Source organism: Calypte anna, chromosome 4A (assembly GCF_003957555.1).
Source record: "Calypte anna isolate BGI_N300 chromosome 4A, bCalAnn1_v1.p, whole genome shotgun sequence".
Taxonomy (NCBI): Eukaryota; Metazoa; Chordata; class Aves; order Apodiformes; family Trochilidae; genus Calypte; species Calypte anna.
The window spans coordinates 44,236,919-44,256,541 of NC_044248.1; positions in this window are offsets into that span (position 1 = coordinate 44,236,919).

Sequence of the window (19,623 nt, forward strand, 5' to 3'; positions counted from 1 at the left end):
AGTGTTTGTACTGCTGAGTGGAGTGGGAGCAGGGGGTGGTGTGGGCACTGTGTGTCCATGCACACTTCTGGTCTCTTCATCAAGGAAGGTGGACTCCAGAACAGGGGGAAAGAGGAAAGTGTTTTAAGGGACCCAAAAATGTGACTTGCTAACCAACAATATTATGAACTGGAGACAAAATAGGCTTGTGTCACAATAGATGGAGTTAAATATTAAGGAAGTAAATTAACTACTAGAGTCTTAGGACAACACCAGATGGTTTTGTCCATGAATTGGGTTGGGAACTGATAGACATGGTGGGACAGCAGGGCCAGGGGCCTGAGCTTCTGCAATATCTTGCCAGTGAGTTTGGGTGTGTGTGATGGGGGCAATGGGATTGCTAAACTGCTTTTCAAAGGAGCTAATTCACTGCATATCAGACATTGTATGCCACTCGGTTTACAGTGGTAAGAGACTGGATTTGATGAGCCAAGAGAGGAGGATCATACAGGCACTGTTCTACCTCCACACTACCCTGTAAACATGAACTGGTTTAATTCTGAGATCTCCTTAGGAGGCAGGAACATCTTCAGTGCATTTTTCAAGAGTTTTTGCAGTCCATGCTGTGGTTTGGGGCCTGTTAATTGAAGCTGTGCTGCAGTTAATGTAAATTGTTAATTTATACAGTGTGTGAATGTTATCCAGTGGAATTACCATTCATAATGCATCTCTAACTTCTGTTTGTTCAGGTGATTTGGACAGTTCTTAGGCAAATTGTTTGCCACAGTAACATATGTTTGCCATAGATAGATCCAAAGTGTGTATCACAGGAGGGCTGAGTTAGGTAAGAGGCTTTATCTCTCTCCCAGTTGCAGATGGCTGTGACACCAGTGTTTGGTGTCAGTGTCAGGTTTGCTCCTGTGGCAGTGCTGACTTGCCAGGCTGCCTCATGTCCAGCAATTGCACTGCTTGTATTGAGGAAGCAGGAGGGAAATGAGTGGGTTTTCAGGACCTGGAGAGAAAGGTTTCCAGTCCTCAAGTTGATGTCTGCTCTGCATGGCTGATAAAACACTCCTTGGAAGCAGGATTGAGATGCAGGCAAGTCCTTTGCAGCATCTGGCTGGGCATTTTCTTTCTCCTCAGCTTAGGAAGTAGTTGAAGTATCTTATCTCAGCTGTCACTGCTTCAAAAGGATGGGCTGAGTTAGTTGTTCCAAACTGATTGTAAAAGGAAACAAATACCTAAATATTTTGGCTAGGTAAAATCAGATGCCTTTCCTTTACCCCCCTCTCTGCTTTTTACTTCCCTGACCTTCAGTGGATGTTGGGTTTCTTGTAAGAATACTTGAAGGAATCTGTGATGACTCTTAACTACATGTGGTTGTGTTCTGCTGCCAGTGATTCCAGTGTGAATCTGTGATGACTCTTAATTTCCCTGTGCCATCTAATCCCATGAAACATCTCATGAAATTCAGCAGAGATCTGTACCTCCAGCAGCTGGCTGTGCAGTGGAATGGGATGAAGGCATTGCAGTTCCCCTAACAACAGGTTCCTCTTGTGTGGCACCAAGACAAAGGACTGTTGGCAGTGTGTCTATGGCAGGTGTCCCTTCTGATGATGCTCCATAAGGAAGGACTATTTAAAACCCTGTGGCAATAGGATGGAGAAGAACCTATTAAATCACCAGTGTCAATAGGTCAGAGATTGTGGTTTGTGGTAAAGAACACCATAGTGTTTGTTTTCATTTAACAGACTTGCCCCTGCCCAATTTATAAGCTTAACTGGTGAACTGGGAATTGGAATGGCTTCTTGGGCAGACTGACATTCTAGAGACTAAACAACATTATCTGTCACTTCTCATGAGCACAAAATCCATCACAAAAAAAGCAAGCAATTTCTGATGCTTTTTTAATGAACTGTCTCAGAAAGGGAGTGAGAGGAAAAAATGTTTAATCCTGAGTTACAGAGTAAAGCAGTTGGCTATATAAAGGGCTGGATTTCTTTTCTGCTTGCCCCATAATATGTAGTATCACTGGGATTGCACTCAGCAATCCATAGCTAATATTACTGCCTATTAAACACAGACATTGAATTTGGAAGCAGCTGTATTGCAAACACTCAGAGAGCAAAGAAGATAAACACAAGGAAATTGTTTCAGTGTTGTGACAATCAAGTTTGAGAGCTTTTACACATTGATTCTTGCCAGGTCAGGAGGTTAGGATACTGGCAGTGCCAGGAAGAAGCAAACACAATAGGAAGCTAACCCCTCAGGAAATAATAATTATAAATCAAAGCATACAGGAATGGTAGGACTTTTCCAGAGTACTGGAACATGAATACAAGATTTCAGTTTGTGTGGTCAGGGTGCACATGGGGCTTCATTAGGGCTTTTATGACTGCTGCTATTAACAAACCAGTGATGTGTCCACTAAAACTCAACATCAGTTGTTGAGTATTGACATAGGAGCTATAAAAACATAATGGTCATTCCTCTACATCTGTCTTTTCTTCTTTGAATTCAATCCCTACTTGCAGTCTCTGGTTGTGTGGGTGGGTCTTTCTGAGTGGTGCCCTTCTGTTAGGTTAAAGACAACTCATTCCTGTGGCTGGCCAAGCGTAGTAAAGTTTGACTAGTTGGAGTTCCTGAAAATTTTAGTGGTAATATGACCAAGTGAAATACTGGAACAATAACAATCCTCAGCAGTTTTTCCATCTTCCTTTAAGATCAGTTTACTTTCTCCCAGAAGACCCCTCCACTGCTCCCCCTCTGCACCCCATTTCTATGATACAAGAACTGTATTTTGTTACTGCATGGTGTTCTGGTTATATTCCATGTATCAGTGAGTGATGCCAAGGTATTCTGGTTATAGAACAAGGAACATTTTGGAGGGACAACACTCCTCAAAAACAAAAGTTATGACTGAGGTAAAATTCTTTAAAGATCTTGGTTGCTCTGTGCACACCAAGTGGGAGTAAGTATCTTTTCTGAGTGGGTTGAGGTGCTAAGAAGCATCTGCTATATCTTAGTGTGAACTCCTCTGCCTATCACTGATCATCTCTTCAATGATACATATGCAATGTGCTGCTTTGTATTTCTCTGCTTCTTCTCTGGTAGAAGACAAATGGGATTTTCTGGGGTTTTTTAATAGCTTGGTGGTGTACCCACACATTCTTATTTCTTACCTTGCTATCCACAGGATTAAACTCAGTTTAGCAGAAAACCAGTTGACAGATGCTGAATACTTTCTTAGTGCCTGCTCAGTCCCTGACAGCAATGAGCTCTGACTTCCTGCCCCAGGGACACAGCAGGGTTGCCTGTTCAGTGGGGTGCTTAGTACCATCCCTTGGTCCTGGGGATGTTCAGCTTCAGTCAGAAAGGGGCTCTTGTATTGGCTTTTGAAGATTCTTAGCATAAATTCCTGTTGCTACTAATAGACCAAATATGTAGCTTTTAGATGCTTTGAAACAGAAGCCTAAATATATCTTTTTTTAACTGTTGTAATTGTTTCTCAGGTGGGATTTTCACGTAGACTTTTCCCAATGCTGATGTTGAGTTCATGAATCTGTACTTGTGACCTGTGGGTGTGACACGTGTGCGTGCATGCCCACAGCACAGAAACATTCACAGTCCTGAGTGTCAGCCCTTCTGGTCTGGGCACAACTGCTGCTACAGCCCAGCTTCCTGCAAAGGGTGCAGAATTGCTTGGAACGCTTCAGTTGGTTTCCTTTTTGAAGTCATGTGTTTGCTTTTACACAATAAAAAGGCCTTCAGAGATACCTGAGCCTAAATGTTGGATCAGAGCATGTAGGTGCAAGAGAGAAGTGTGATTGAACTGTTTGCCCCACAGCAAACCCACATCAGTTCCTTAAAGCAGTCTGGGGCCCTTTGGCCTAAGGAAAAAATTAGAAAGCAAGTCAGTAGCATTCACTACTCTTAAATTTAATACAGTGTGGAACTTCCCAGATTAAAAATAGCTTTCTTAAATCTTGATGTTACAGAAATGGCTTTTAAGGTGATTCTGTGCCTTTACAAGAGCTCAGAACTATTTGTAGGACAGTTCTCTGGTAACAAGGGTTAGGATTCCTCTGCCCTTTTTGCATTGTGTGGGAAGGAGTGGTCTGCATGTGATACTGAGTATGAACTGAAAGCTGTGAATGCACTGTTTAGAATGCTGCTGCTGTTAAAAGAAGTGATGAAACCAGGCACTAGAAGTTCAGTGGGATGTCAAGGCTTTGAATTGGTCATGCTGGAAGTTATTTGCCAGGAGATGCTGTTCAGTGGCTTGGCAGAAGTGAGTGGTGTTGGACCATTTCCTTCCAGGGACTGACTCATCCACAGTATGGAGTGCTCTGCAGTGGGCTCGTGTTTCAGGGCTTGAGAAGTAAGAGAAGTTTAAATTACTGGAATGCCTGCTTGTAAATGGGGGGCCTTCAGTCCCCAAATCATCTTAGAAACTACAGTACCTGAGGTCATGGGCTAGCAGGGAGCCCAGCCCAGCATCTTGTCCAGAGGGTTGTAGCAGAGGTTTGCAATGTTCCTGAGCGGGAGAAGCTTAGTTCTAGAGGACATAGCTCTTTCAGAACCAGCATGATAAGACTTTCTGATGTTAAATGATCACATATTACTGTGTTTTTTGAGGCTTCTGAATCTAGCCCTGTCAAATTCTTCCTAGAATTTCCCAGGGTAGGTCTGAAGAAGAGGACCTGCCTGCTTCTGCTTCCCTGTTAGAGTGGGTTTGCCATGGTAACAAGTGGTGCATAATATTCATGTCACTGGGCAACTAGACAGAGAGGATCATAATTCTTAGTGTGTGGGAAGGAGTATAATGTTGCTATCTTCTAGCAATAATCCAGATAAAAAGCCTCCTTCTAATGTGCACAGAGCACTGTTGTGACCCTTCTGTATGTCTGAAACTGCATCGTGCATTGGGGGCATAGGCTTGAGCTGTGCTTGCCATGTGAGTTGTACCACTCCTGAGGCTGTGCTAGAGCTGACTTAGTGCTGTTTCGGGGAGGTGCCGTTTAGAGTCGTTCTCATTTGCCGTGGGTTATGTGTTGCGTTTTGTCACCGATAGGAACCCTTGGGAGGCAGCAGGGAGCAGCAACAGCTGCTGCTCAGAGGAGAACAGAGCATTCCTTGTTCAGCCATTATTCCTGGGGAGGCTGAAAGAGTGCAGAAGTAGGAGAGAATTCTGTCTCGTTTGAGAGGTGGTTAAGAGGAGGAGAAAACCTTCACACTCAGTAGCTGAGAGGCCACGGTGCTGTTACTGTAGTCCTTACAGTGGGGAACTTCTGTCCATCCTCCTCTTTAAGTGGTGGAGGGGAAATATCTGTTCCTGACACCTCAGCTGTGAAGGCTGGAAGGCACGTGGTGCTCCCACTGGAACCATTATGGATGGAGCAGAGGAGGCTGTGGTCCCAACAGTTAAATGTGGTACAGCTGTCGATCTAAACCCACTGGGGGAATTAGACAATCAATAGCTTGAGGTTAGCATGATGATAGTAGAGCCCACAAAACCTGCTGTGGGAAAGAAAAATGTGAGTGGGTAAAGGCCTAACCATGTAAGTGACCATCTGAGAAGGGCAGAGAAGAATCCCAGAGGCTCTGAGGGTAATTTTTATGAAATTGTGCCTGTATGTCCTTGACCCACCCAGGCCTCTGCTGGGTTACCCCTCGCCCCCACTGTGGGACAGGGAGGAGAAAACCCCCCCAAAGGCTACTTCATGGAGCCAAGGACAGGGAGCTGTGCACTCCCCAGTTACAGGTAAAAACCAGACAGCTTGGGAAGAAAGGAACCCTAATTTAATCTGCAAGGAGAAAGATAAAACTTGGCCAGAGCTTAATACCTTCCCCTCACCCCTTGCTTCTTGCATGGAGGCACATCCAGCTTCCCATACCTTGCCTGGCCTTGGGCAGAGGAGGGCTCAGCATGGGAACCCAGGGAGCTTCCAGCAGCTTCTCCCAGGAGCCATCCCTGTGGCCTCCCTGCCTCCAAACCAGCCCTGCACTGACCTGAGGCTTCTCTGCATAGTGCAACATAGAGCTGGGGCTTCCCAGAAATACCTGTTAGCTCAAACAGTGCCAAATGTTCCTTTGGTTATAAAACACCTGCCAATTGAGCCTCCACAAAGATTCTACTTTTTTTAATTCATGGTTCTATTTTGTTTTAATTTCCATTGTGAAGCACCTAAAAATGAGGTAAAGCTGGCTGGTTGCAGCAGTCTTGAGCTGACTCCTACTCTGCCTCTTCTGGTTCATTCTTTTACAGCAATAGTGGAGGAGTTCTATGGCTTTTAATTCAAAGAAAATTGTTGCTTTAAATACAGCTGGGAAATACTTCCTTAAAAACATAGTTATGTCCTTAGAATAGATTAAGGGTCTGATGTTTCCAATAATAATAAATTAGTGAGATGGTACATTTTCTGCTTGGTAGCTGACTGGAAGGCAACAAGATTACTTAACTTGTTTAGTTTCAAATATTAGTTTTCTCTTCCTTAAATTGCATTAGTTATATCTAATTATAGGTACAGTTTGTGGTAATCAATTTGAAGCATAACGATGCGAGTTATCTCTCCCTATAAAGAATATATTTTGACTTGGAACATTAGAGGTATTTTGAATGCTGTGTGATTTCCATTTATGATTTGATTACACAGGTAATTGAAATGTGACAGGCTCTGATAACATTCTGTAGGAATAAATTGGTGAGTTCAACTTGTTTCTCAGATTTTTTTTTTACCTTCAGAAAGGCAAAAGAAACAAGTTTTCACCTGCTTTTCATGCAGATATTTATGAAACATTTAATCTTTTTGCTCTGGGTCTTAATTTTTCTTTCCCTTGTCATGGTGCATGGGAAAAAACCCAAACAGACACAAATCTCTCCACAAGCCAATAAACCCAGCAATGAAGCTGTTACTGCCCGATGACAGAAACCAAGGTAGGAGTGAACTTTGGCAGTTTAGATGTAGATGATACTGGATTTATGAAAACTCAAAGTGGTGCCATTGGGATTCTGGTATTCCCAGTTACATTCTCTAGAAATAGAGTTACTTCTTTATTGCAGTGAATTGCAAAACTGTGCAGCCACTGTAAGAGTTGTTCTGTATTTAGTAAACATGTAAATGTCACTACAACTTTTTCCTTGTGAGGAAACTGAATGACCAATCATCTCTGAAATGTCAGTTAAAACAAGTTGTTTTTTTTTTTAAATGCATCTTGGAATATGTCTGAGAACCTCTTGGGCCACTGCATACAAGTCAGAACACACAAACTTGATTCAGAGAGAAGCTCTTCAAAATACTCCAAATGCTACATATGTAGAAGCTTTTCCATGTGATTAGTTTGTACATATCCCTATTTTTGTCTTAGCTTGATGTTAGACTCCAGTCACACAAATGTATACACTTTGAGTCACTTATGGATAGATTTGCTAACTGCAGCAATTTTTTCATTTACAGAGAACTAAAATGTGTGTATAAATTATCTCAGACTTAAATATGTTGTGATAAACTGGTTTGTTAAAATGGGTAAAAACAAACAAAACCAGGCTAAACAGAAAATGTTGCTTTCCTTTGGTGGAGAATCTGGGGAAGGATAGAGAGAGGAAAAATTAAATGAAAAGTTCTTTACCATCTTGAAAAGGAAAAGCTGACTCTTAAATTTCTTGCAGAATACAAGTTTTCACTGACTTAATTCAGGAATACTGATCCATATTTCTGTGAGTAGTGAAATACTTAACTGAGCAATTTTCTAAAATTTTATTTAGGTAATGTGTTGATAGCATTGTGCATAGGAGTATAAGTAAATACACACATACACACCTCTGGCTGCACACTACAAGTATGGGTGCCCTGCCATCTGTAATATTACAGGAACTCTTCCAACACTGATTTTCAATATTTTTCTGTCTTGTGCTCTTTGTAGATTGATAAACAGGTGAACCATGGGCACTGCCTGAGGTTTTGTGTCTGCAAGCTGACCCTCACCACCCTTTCCTGGGGCAGAAATTCGCATGGCTCCTTCCAAAGGGTGTCCTTCCAGTGCCACCTCTTGGTAGGCTGACACAGTGACATAGCTGCAGAGTTAATTCTTAGGAGTGAGGAGGTGAGCATAGCCTTAAAAGAGAAGCAGCCTTCTGTCCAGTTAGCTGCCTGCTGAGCAAGCACTGCCCTCACCTCCTATCAGCAGGGAGGTGGGAGCCTGGACTCCACTTGTGTTTGTTGAGAATGCAGAAGGCCTTGCCCAAAGCAGGGCTGATGGACCAGTGCAGGCTGTAGTGATGCTGTACAAAGGTTTGCATGTGGGTTTTTGCATGGCTTTTAGCCCAGTAAATAAAAATCTGCAATGCTTTATTTTCCAGCAGATTTTTATCAAGTCAGTGTGCTGAGTAGCCTGGATTTTAGTGCTGAGTGGTAAGCAGTTTTTACAGCTGATGTGAAATGAGATGTGCTTTGGGTGTATGAAGGGTTGCATAATCTGCTGTGCTCTCCCAAGTAGAATCAAGGAGGATGTCCTTTCAGAAATTCCTTTTCCCTGCTTCTCCCAGGATAACCATAGTGCTTCAGATTTTAGCAAGGAATATTTTCAGCTGTAAAATGGCAGTGCACATTCCTATCCATGCAATAATACCCAAGAACAAAAGGCCAAAGTGGTGCTGGTACCCAGCACATCTTCTCCAGGTCTTTTAGTTTCTTCATTTTGTCTTGAGTTGATCCCTTTCTCATTTTTTGGGCTGCTGTTTGGGCTTTTCCCTTAGTGTCCAAAGCAGTGTAACTGGTCAGACTGCAGGCAAATGCTGTTTGCTCAATAGCCCTTGCAGGTGTGGGCATCCTTGGGCAGAGCAGAGCCAGTCCTGCTGCTGTGACCTGGGGTCAGTTTGGTGTTTACAGTGCTACAGTAAACAGCTCCCTTACCCTGCATTTTCTTATGGTTACACTTCAGAGTGCTGAGAAAAACTAGAGATTAAGAAATAGCTTCAGAGAACGCTCTGTAAAGATGTTCGTCTAATCTGATAATGTGGACAGAACAGATGAAGAGGAATTGAAAAAAGCTATTCAAATGCTGAACAATACCAAAGACATCATTCTGCACAAGTGCTTTACAAGGATAATTAGGAAAGAAAACCACCTGTAACTGTGCATACTTGAATGGGAACAGGGAGCTGAAAAACTTTCATTATACCAGTGGAGAAGGTAAAAAGCTTAATTTTTCTTTCAAGTTTACTCCTAATGAAGTTGTAGATTATTGGCTGACAGCTGAGCCTGAAAATCCTCCTGCCCATCTCAGTAAGGGCATTCTTACTCAGTTACACAGCAGATACTGTTGAATTGCTGAGTGTTCATGGTGGTTCTCCCCTCATCTGAAAGCCCCTCCTGATGCTTTTAGAAGGGTGTACACAAGAATCATCACTTTGTTTTGGTTCCACTGGTACAGAGGATCAATTGGGCACAGGCAGCAAAGCATGAGTTTTCTCTGTAGCTTTTCTTAAAGACTTAGAGGTGTCTGAAATTCCATTTATGTGTGTACTTGTGACCTGGTTGGGGAGTTGCCCAGGAAGAATATAAATAGCAGCATCTTGCCCCTGTCAAAAAAAAAAAAAAAAAAAAAAAAGGGACCCATTTTAGAATCAGTGTGTCTGCTCAGAGGAGAAAATATTGGGCTTCTTATTGGAGAACTGTAAACTGGTCTTAAGTTATTTCTAATTTTGTTTATTTCTGAAGCTGGTGAAAGTATTAACAAAGCTTGTTAAATCCAAAATGATGATCTTGGAAAGTCACATCATCTAAACCAATTGCCTGGGCTCTTTCTGTGGCTGATTTGGATCACTCTCAATGGAAAACACATCTAAAGTGGATGAAATTTGTTGCCTTTTGGTGATGCCTCTCTTGGTTGCCAAATGATTACCCAGCCTAGCAGAAACAACAAGAATAATAAGGAGCAGTTATTGCCCTGCTCCATCTTGCACTCTTGGAGTCTGGATGTGGGCTTCAAGTGCCAATGGGAATCTAACACTTGATCCATTTTCAAAGGCTTTTAATTGTATGAGCCAAAGCTCAGCACAGGGAGTGGTAGGGGGCCTAACAGCCCCGATCTTCCCATGCATGCGTGTCCCCAACTCCCAGTGATCCTCAGTGGGAAGCTGGGATTCCTTAGCAGTTTGTGAGCTTCTGAAATGTTTCCCTCTTCTGTCTGGAGCAGGAGGGACTGCAGGAATAAAGTGATTGGGTGGTCCTCTGTCTGAAGCAGATGTGTTAGAGGGAAGTGTTTGCCCCAGCAGTGTCTGGGAGGAGGCAGGGAACAGCAGCAGGTGAATTAAATGACAGGTAACTGAATTATGCAGTTTCTTGGTTTCCTGAGAACTTGCTCACACTCTTTTTTGCATTTGTGTGTCACCTGAGAATTGAGCGCTGTTTGCAGCTTATTCCACACTGAATTATTTCATCTGCTCATTATTCCAAATAAGAACTTTCTCTAAGTCTCTATCACAGGTGAAGAAATCTAAATAAATTAAGCACATTTGCAAACAGAGCTGCTGCTGTATTTCATATGAACAAATAGACAAATGGCAGGAACAACATTCTCAGCTCCCTGCCAGCATGTCAATGTGTCAAATCTCATCAGGATTAACTTCAGCCCCTGGGTGTCTGCATATTTTCCTTCACAAACATTTGTGATTTCCTAGCCTTGGTCCACACCAACAGAGAGACACTTGTGCTGAGGTGAGTTATACAGATTGAGCAGAAACATTAGCACAGCACTTTGAAATGATTGATATGTGCAGCACCTTCCTGCAAAGCCTGGTTTAGTTTACTACTTTTGACAAGGAAATTTAACCACAGAAAATTGTTGATAGTGATGAAAAGAGATTGCAGTGTGGAGATGGTGGATTTTTAAAACAGAATCTAGGATATGTGGGCCTGGTAGTTCTGCCCAAGTCTGTGCACCTGGAATTACCCAACTTTAAAAACTACTGATGTACTTTGGAGAAAGGAGTTTCAGAGTCACAAGACAGAGACTCTGACTTCTTGTAAGGTAAGGTCTGAAAAATTACCCAAGTAGGGCTGAGGTTTGTGTATTTGTGTATCTTGGAAGTGTGGTTCTAGAACTTTAAAGGAAGACCACAGAAGCTGAGTCCAGAGCCTCAGAGGTATGCTTCTGTTATTTATCTCAAGATTGGATTTGATATCTAAAAACAACTGTGCAGTGTACTCGACTGAAAATTCCTTTCTAAATATCAGTGGGTATTCCCTACGTTGGTCCTGAGCTGCATCCAGTCTCTGGCTGACTTTTGCCCTTCTGGTGCTCTGTAGTCGTAGAGCTCTTCACCTGATGTGTGCTTCCTACTGCTGCAGTTGCTCCTTGTGGATCTGTGTGCTCATTATTTCCTAGGATTGTGGTGCTGGTTCTGTGCTTCAGCCAGGCTTAGGTCTCATGTTGAGCTTCATGATGAACCATCTAAAGAGATGAGAGGTTGGGGGTAAGACCTGCCCAGAAGTACAGTTGCATTTCCTTTGGTCTTCCTTATTTTAGCTTAAAGAGTGATGTGAAGGTCATGCCCGTTGATTTAGGAGATTTCTTCTTTGGATAAGCTCCAGTTTTTGTCATCTGCTGTGGGAAATGTGTAATGGCATTGAAACAGCATGAGAAGGGGATAACAACCCTAGTACCTGGCACTTGCACGTGTTTCTCAGCTATGCTTGGCTTGTCAACAAATGACTGTGCTTATTTGTTGTTGTTCAGCTTCAGGTCACTCCCATGATCTCATCTTGTATGAGAGAGAAAAATCAAATCAGTTGATCAAAAAAGCCTGACTTGATGAAATCCAGTTTATGGCAGCAGTCTGGCTTCCTTAGAGCAGCAGCTCTGTTATCAGGAGCACAACCAGCTGCTTTGTTTTTATGGTAATCAGATTGTTTCATCCTAGAATCCCAAATGCATGGTTAATAATCTTCCCTGTGTCAGACAAATATTTGGACTGTATCTAAGCTGGAAAACAAAATTCCATTTCTCCAGTCCCTTGGTCTTGTTCTGCTGAGTCTGTCTTTACACGTGTTGGTGAGGGAGTTTTCTTGAGCTCAAATAGTGTGGGAAAAGGTGAAGTTAAATCCCACCAGCCCCAGAAAAACTCAATTTTGTTAGTGATGGCAGAGACCCTGCAGAACAAGTAAGGGAAGCAGCAGATCCTGAGTGCTGCTTTATTCCTGATGAAGATAGGGCTGGTGCTGCTGGAACTTTGCAAAACATCCAGGATGAACTGTAACCCTCCAGCTGAAAGTGACTCTGGAGGGACCCCATTTGCAAAGTGATTTTAAAAATCAGGTAGGATATAGAAGAGGAGTTCTGAATGTCAGGCACTGATTTCTGGCTCAAAGCCAGAAAAAAAAAAAAACAAAACCAAAACACCCAAAACCTAACTTGTCAATAAAATCATAGCCCTCCTCATTTACATAACAAGATAAGGACACTGCACAGAAAAAATGCCATAGATTATTTTGCTATGAAAATAATTTGACAATGAAAAGCAAGATGTTCAGAAGACATATAATTTAATTTTTTAAAAAATAAAAATCTTACCTCACATTCTCTCTGAATGGTCCCTGTTAGAAATTTATCATATACAAGTATCTTAGTTTTGCAAATTTTTTTCCTACTCTACATCTTTAAGTTGGAGATTTATGCCTGATTAAAACCTCTCTCCCACTCCAGAGAAATTCCCAGTTAAAAAACATCCTTAGCAAACTGGAATATGTCAAGATAGAAAAATCACAGCTACCTGCTCTGTGGATTTACCACCAGATTCTGACACCTTTTGTAGAGTGCAGGAATAATTTCAGAGCATTTGCTGAAGCTGGTGCCAAGTTTTTGCAAAAGAAAGGCAGAAAAGGATTATTAGCCTCCTTATTTACAAACCGTGTATATTATACACTGGACTCATGAAATAATTCTCCCCTGTTTCCCTCACTCCCCCAATATTATTGTTGTAGAAGGTTTTAGAAAATTAATTTCAAGCAAAGTATATTGGAATTTGTAGAGGGAAGGAAGTGGAAACAAAATTGGTTTACTATGTAAATATTAGCTCTGAATTTTTTAATCTTTACAAATGTGTGGGGCCTGTGTGTGTCTTTACTTAAAAAATATTTCCAGCTGGGTGGGGATGGTCAGGATTCCCAAGGGATAATCAGTTGACTCTGTCTGGGATCAAACATCATCCTACAGGTTGTTTTTTTGCCAATATGACAACTAGAAACAGCAGCTGAGATCAGGCCTCTGAGCGTTTGGTTCTGTACACAGAGAAAACACTCACTAGAAAGACCTGCATGAACAAGGCACTGAAAGAGGGAGAAAGAGCAGTGCTGTGAGGAGCCACTTGGCAGCTGGGCCTCCCTCAGGTGTTCCCTGTCAGCCTCAGTCTCTGGGCTGAATGTTCTGCTCTGCCATTTGGGCTCTCCTGCTTCCTTGTGAAGAAGTGATCTTCTCTCGCTGGTAGGAGGGAAGGTTTCACTGCAAAGGGCAAAACGAAGTGAGCTGGGGCTGCTGCAGGTTTATCAGTGGCTGCTGCACTTGGAGGGGTTGATGAGCCTGAACTTCAGAGAGGGTGGTTTGGGTAAGCTGGTGTTAGGTGAAGTTTTGTAGCAGTAAGAGTGGTAACACCTTGGTCTGCCTGTGATGCAGAGTCCCAGGTAGCAGGGATATTCTAGGAAAAGCCTGGGCAAGGTTTGGAAGAGGATGTGCATTGTGCTGGGTAGTCTTCTAGTGCTTTTCTGTTATGTGTTCCCTGCTTTCCCAGCCCTTCAAGGAGATGATGCATTCTAGGAATTAAAATATCATTTCATGATGATTGTTCACTATTGGATTGTTTATTGCTAGTGGATAGGGCCTGGGTTTTCTTCTGGTTTTCCTGCTAGCTTGCTGCATAAAGTCATCACTCTGTTGGTCAGAGAGACTGAAATATCCTTCTTCTGGTGGTGATAAGTCACAAGCTGGTCTTGGTGTTCTCAGAGGTCTTTTCCAGCCTCAATCGTTCTGTGATCCTTTGGTTCTGTGGTGGTTTTGATACAGGGACAGGACACTGCAGGGTTTTCTCACATGTTAGAAATGCACCTGTCTTTTCATGATGAGCAAACACTACACTTAAAGCAATTCTGCACACTTTTGTACTGCATTGCAGAAAAGCTGGGTTTAAGTATTTATTTTGTTTTTTATGAGTATACTGTTTTTGTTTTATAAAACACGTTGACTTAGGGAGAGAAAACCTTATTACTTTGCTTAAAAGGCAAGAAGACTTAAAGAAATGTATACATTATTTGCTCAGCACTGTTGTGAATTACAGTCAGTTTGGCTGTAAAGCTATGCATTGCAGATGTTATGTGATCCTGCAAATTGCAGAGGTTCTGAGATGGTGGAGAGGGCTTGTGGAAGTGCTCACAGCTGCTCTGGCTGAGGACAGTGGAGAAGAGGTTCCCCATTGAGCAAAAGGGAGCTGTGAGGTGCTGGGTAGAGATTTGAAACTTGCTCTGTACAGCTCTAGATTCTGCATATTAGGGATTCTCTCTGAAGGTCCCAGTAAAGAGACTTGGTTTCTCTCAGGCAGTAGCACCAAAGGGTTTGGATTGATGCTTATTTATCCTGGGCTGGGAAAACAAGAGTGGACTGGAAAGTATGACTGAGACACCAGGCTTGGAAGAAGGATTTTGTTTCCTGCCTGAAAATTTTCCACACTTGTCAGTGTACAGGTCTGCTGCATTCATACCTGGGTTTATGCCTCTGACTTTCACTTATTTAGTATTTCTCCCTCAGTGGTTGCACTCACTTCCCTCTGACAAGACAAAGTCTTTGCTTTTTCAACACTGAATCCTACCTTCAGTTCTTCTTGGTTTCTCTCTTTCCAGGACTCTTTCTTCACAGAAGCCTTTGGGGCTGACTTTTCTGAAATATTGACCTTTTCCCTCTGGTTTCCCACCAAAAAAGCCTTGTGCTAAAGCAGTGAGTGCTTTTCAACACTTACTTTCCTGTGAGAAAGATGAATGGTCGTGGCTTAAAAATAGGCATCTGCATTTCTTTGTTGCCTGGTAATGTCCCGGTATCAAAGTGGCTCAGTGCAGCCTCCCCCATCTCTGTGAAGCAGCAGAGTGCTTTCAGAGCCACTCTGCACACGAGCTGTGGTACAGAGATGCTGCTGTGTGACATTGCACTGCAGAAGCAGACACAAGCACATTCAATATGGGCCATGTTTAACTCATAGGAAAGTGTAACTCTAGAATCACTGGAGCTGTGCATGTCTGTTCAGCAGGGGCTTGGATGCACTGGGCTTTGGCTCTGTCAAACCAAGCTAAAATAATTGCTGATTAAATCTACAGATGATGATAAGGCTGAAGGAACAGCAGATAATAGAGAGGTTGGAATCATTGCAGACACATGCAGCCAGGTGCAGTGGGGTGTGGGAATGGTGCAGGATGCTCACTGCATGTGCTGGGGGGCTCCTGGAGATACCAGGGATGGAGTTTGGGAAACACAGAGGAAAACTGCAAGGAGGACAATTGAGACCCTGCAAACTGAGCTGTTATGGTATAAGCATATTTGCTTCTGTATTCTATTTTGTTTAAAGTAAAAGTAGATCAGTTTGATCACAGTCTAGCAATAAGTGTTTGAAAGCTTGAGAAATCTGGTAGCAGCTGTTCAGCTATCAGATGAAGGCACAGCAATAGATAGTGACTAAAAGTTAAAAGCTCAGCTTCATTTTGAGTCAACAAGATAATTAATGACTGAAAATTTTGGAGCATCATTGTGGCTTCACTACATGATGAAGATTAAATAAGAAAGCGTTCCTACTCTGTGTCATACTAGAGCTGCAGCTAGAAGGTGAAACTGCTTCTGTGTGGCTGTGTCAGCTGAGGCTTGGGGCAGTACTTAGTGCTGGGAATACTGGATTTTTTATTTTTCCCTCCCCCTTTATCTTAAGGCTCCCGTATGTAAAATGCAGGCTCCTGTTCCCAGCCCCACGAACCTGGCCATGTGCTGCTTGGTGCCTTCAAGGCAGAAGCTGCACACCCTGGTGAGCTCATCTGCTCCTGGGAGAACAGGAGGAAATGTGGGGAACTGGTAGGAAACCAGGAGGCAGCCCATTTGTGCAGCATTACCAAATTCACTTGTCTCTTAGGTTTAAGCAGTAGCTTTCTACTCGAGTAGCACAGTGCCGTCCGCTTTCCCATTCATTCACTCCCGCTCTGCTAAAAATTCATTCAAACTCAGAGTAAAATACTGTCTTTTATGCTTGTTATCTTGTATCTAGCACAGAATCCACCGATTTTAATACAATGTATCCAGAAGGGCACCGTGTCATTTGACTGAAGGTTGATGGAGCCCTGTTACAATGTGTATGCTAATTGGAAAAAAAAAAAAAAAAAAGATGATTTGAAGGTGAGGATCTCTCCTGCTTTTCCTAGCTCTCCGGTGTTGCCTTTATTCTCATGTCAGTTCCCTGCCAACTTCTTTTCTGTATGAAGTAATCATATGCAGGATTAGAGTGTGGGATAGAAATACTAATAAAAGACTCTTTTAAGAGCAGCATGGTATGTACCCAGGATCATAAGTTCTTTGAATGTAACCATCATCTCATTTCCTCCCTGGTCTTTAACCCTGGCATGTGTGCTGATGGGAGGGCACTCCTTGCCAGGTACTGAATCTGGTGAGGTCTAAGGAGCATTTTCACTTCTTTCATCAGCCAGGCCAAAGTGCTCAGTGCAGCCAGGGCAAGGTCCAGTAATGTGCACACTGATGGGAAAACTGCAGAGCAAACAGGAGCAGGGCAGCCCTTTGTGCTTGAGATTCAGCAGGCACACACATCTGAAAGCACCTCTTCTGCTTTGACATTATCTACAGGTTCAATCTACAATATGCTGATTCTATCATAATACAGGAAATTGGTTAATTCCCTCTGGAAATTTACAATAAAAATAATTCTCTCCTTGAACTGTTCTTGCTTCTGCCTTTGATTGGATGATGCTATCACATTTATTCTTAAGCAGGGGACAAAGAGAGCATTTTAATAACAAAGTGTGTGCGTTTATATGAAATTTGCACACTCTAGAATTTACACTTTCTCTATAAATGTTTCAGCAAGTGAAGAGAATCAGTCAAACATATTTCCAGGTCACCAAGATCTGTGCAAAACTTTATCATTTGCAGGTGGTTATCAAATCTCTTAAAATGCCCTTTCCCCATTGTGAAACACTTTCCATCCCCTCACCTTGGCTGCTTCCTTTCTCTGTGTGTTGTCCTCAGCCGGGGTGTCCAGCTCAGCACTGGAACTCCAGGTTGCTGTATTGGCTGGTATGGTGACTCCACTGGGCCAGGAGAAGCTGCTTCACTGGAGAAGTGGAGTTGCTGGAGCTTGGAGTCCTGAGACAAACTGCTGTGCTTTGGGACTCGCTTCCATCTTAGTGGTGTGTGCTAATTTTCCCTTAGGAAATGAGAAGAAGAGCCCTGCTGCCTTCTTTCATCTGCTGGTCCTCAAAGCAATGTGTAATAAAAAGTGTAGAAAGAAAGGGAATGAAAAATCCCTCCTGTGTGTCTCTGGGATGAACACTGAAAACACCATTTCAGTAATCTGGTGCCAGTGCCATCAGCATTATTGCAGCAGGGTCCTCTTAGTGATTAAATATCCTTCTTGCCATCAGGAATAATTACTGTGTACACTTAAGCAATAAATTAATCCCTGACTCCAATCCCTTAAGATTAAGTTTAATGAATTGTGTTGTCTTCAGTGTCAGATTGGCCTAAGTGTTGCCTAGAACTACAAGGAAAAAGGATGTAATAAAAAGCTTTTGCAGGGGTAATACAACAATATTGAGACATTGTGTTTCTTGAGGACAGAAGTATCTGCAATTGACCAAAACACGTACTTAATGAAAAAAAAAAAAAACCAACAAAAAAATGTGAATTAAATGCTGGAGTTGTATTTGAGCTTGTTGTCTCACTCCACCCCCTGTTTATAGAGGCTTGTTGAAAATGTTCAGAATTCCAACAAATACTCTGCTGATGTGTTTATAGTCTTTTATTAGCTCACTTTCTCGTTATTTCTGGAACTGTTGTAATGGGAAAGAAACTGGATGAATCAGTCATTAGTGAACTGGATTTTTAAAGCTCTCAGTAATGACCTAATTCTGTTCGTAGTTTGACATGAGAAGAAGCAGTATTAGGGCCAGCAGAAAGCTCCAAGGTAATATTGCATTTTTAGCCATTTTAGGGACTAGAAAAATATTTCCTTCTCATTCAGTTTTACAGGCTTGTTAAAAATAATAATTTTTAAAAAAATAATATTCTGGACAGGATCGCATGGCAAAGCCGTTATTAGCCTAAGTTATGGCCTGTAATTTGTGGGTCCTCAACATTCCAGACAGCCAGGGGTATAAAGAAGCATTTCAGTAAACCCAGACAGTTTCCTGTGTGTGGGGAGGAGAGGGATGCTGAAACGTGGTGTTGCTTCTTGTGCCCTTGGTACCTGCTGCAAGGAGAAAGGAACAGAGGCTGTGGTTCCCCCCCATGCCCCGGGGAGCTGATCTCCATACAGAGTGATCTGGAGCCTCACCTCTGTCTGACAAGCAGGTTCTTGGGCTCTGCTGCTCAGGAAAAGGGGAAAGTGTCCTGGGAGCCTGCATCCCAACCTCAGCTGAGGCAACTGGTGTCACTGGGCTTGGGTGCAGCTGGTGCAGCCCCAGATGGCTGCCTAGCTCTGGAAAGGACTCTATCTTCTCGTGTCAGTTGCCTTGGTATGCAGTTTAATGCCTACTTAGAGTCATTAAAATGTGTGATATTTACTAATATTGACTTCTCTGAAAATTCCTTTAGATGGCCCTTGGTCTGCCTTATAAAAAAGGAAATCTAACCCAGATCCCTTATGCAGTCCCCATGAAATGAAACTGTTCAGTCATTTAAATCTCAATGGGAAATTCTTGTCTGGTGTAGGATTTAATGTAGTGCTCATTCACATCTGTAGGAATATATTAAGTAAATCAGAATGACCCAATGTACTAAAATGAAGCACATAAATCATATTATGTCATTAATCAGATTGCCTTATGTAGTTGCCAGCCTCTGCTTAATTTGACTGGGATATATCAAAACATAATGCATCAAGTAAGAGGAATTTTTAAAGGGAATGAAAGTAGCATGTACTCCATTACCATTTCTATTTTTTTTAATTAATGAGCAAATGGAAAAACCTCATTTGCAATGGTGATGACTTAAAAACTTGGCAGTAGTCTTTTTGTGTTCTTCATGAAACAAGAAATGTGTAGGGCTACTTGTCCCTCAGAAACAACAGAGTTTTGTGTCCACACCTAAGTGTGTATGCATACTCACAGAACTGACATAATCCTTTTTAAGAGCCCTTTTACAAATGGGGCAATGGAAAATGCCTTGAATGACACTTTTCTGGATATCCTCTGCACGTTCAGTGTGGTGAAATGCGCAGAGGTCCCATGAATCAAGTACTTTATAAGGAAAAGTGCTGCTGTTTTTTCCATCCTTTATGCACATGGGATTGACTGTGCAGTTTTCCTGACTTGTACAGAAAGCAATCGTCACCTAAGGAATTCACCAGCCCCAGCCTGGGTTGCAACCGGCTGTGTGATTTTAAGGTCTTTT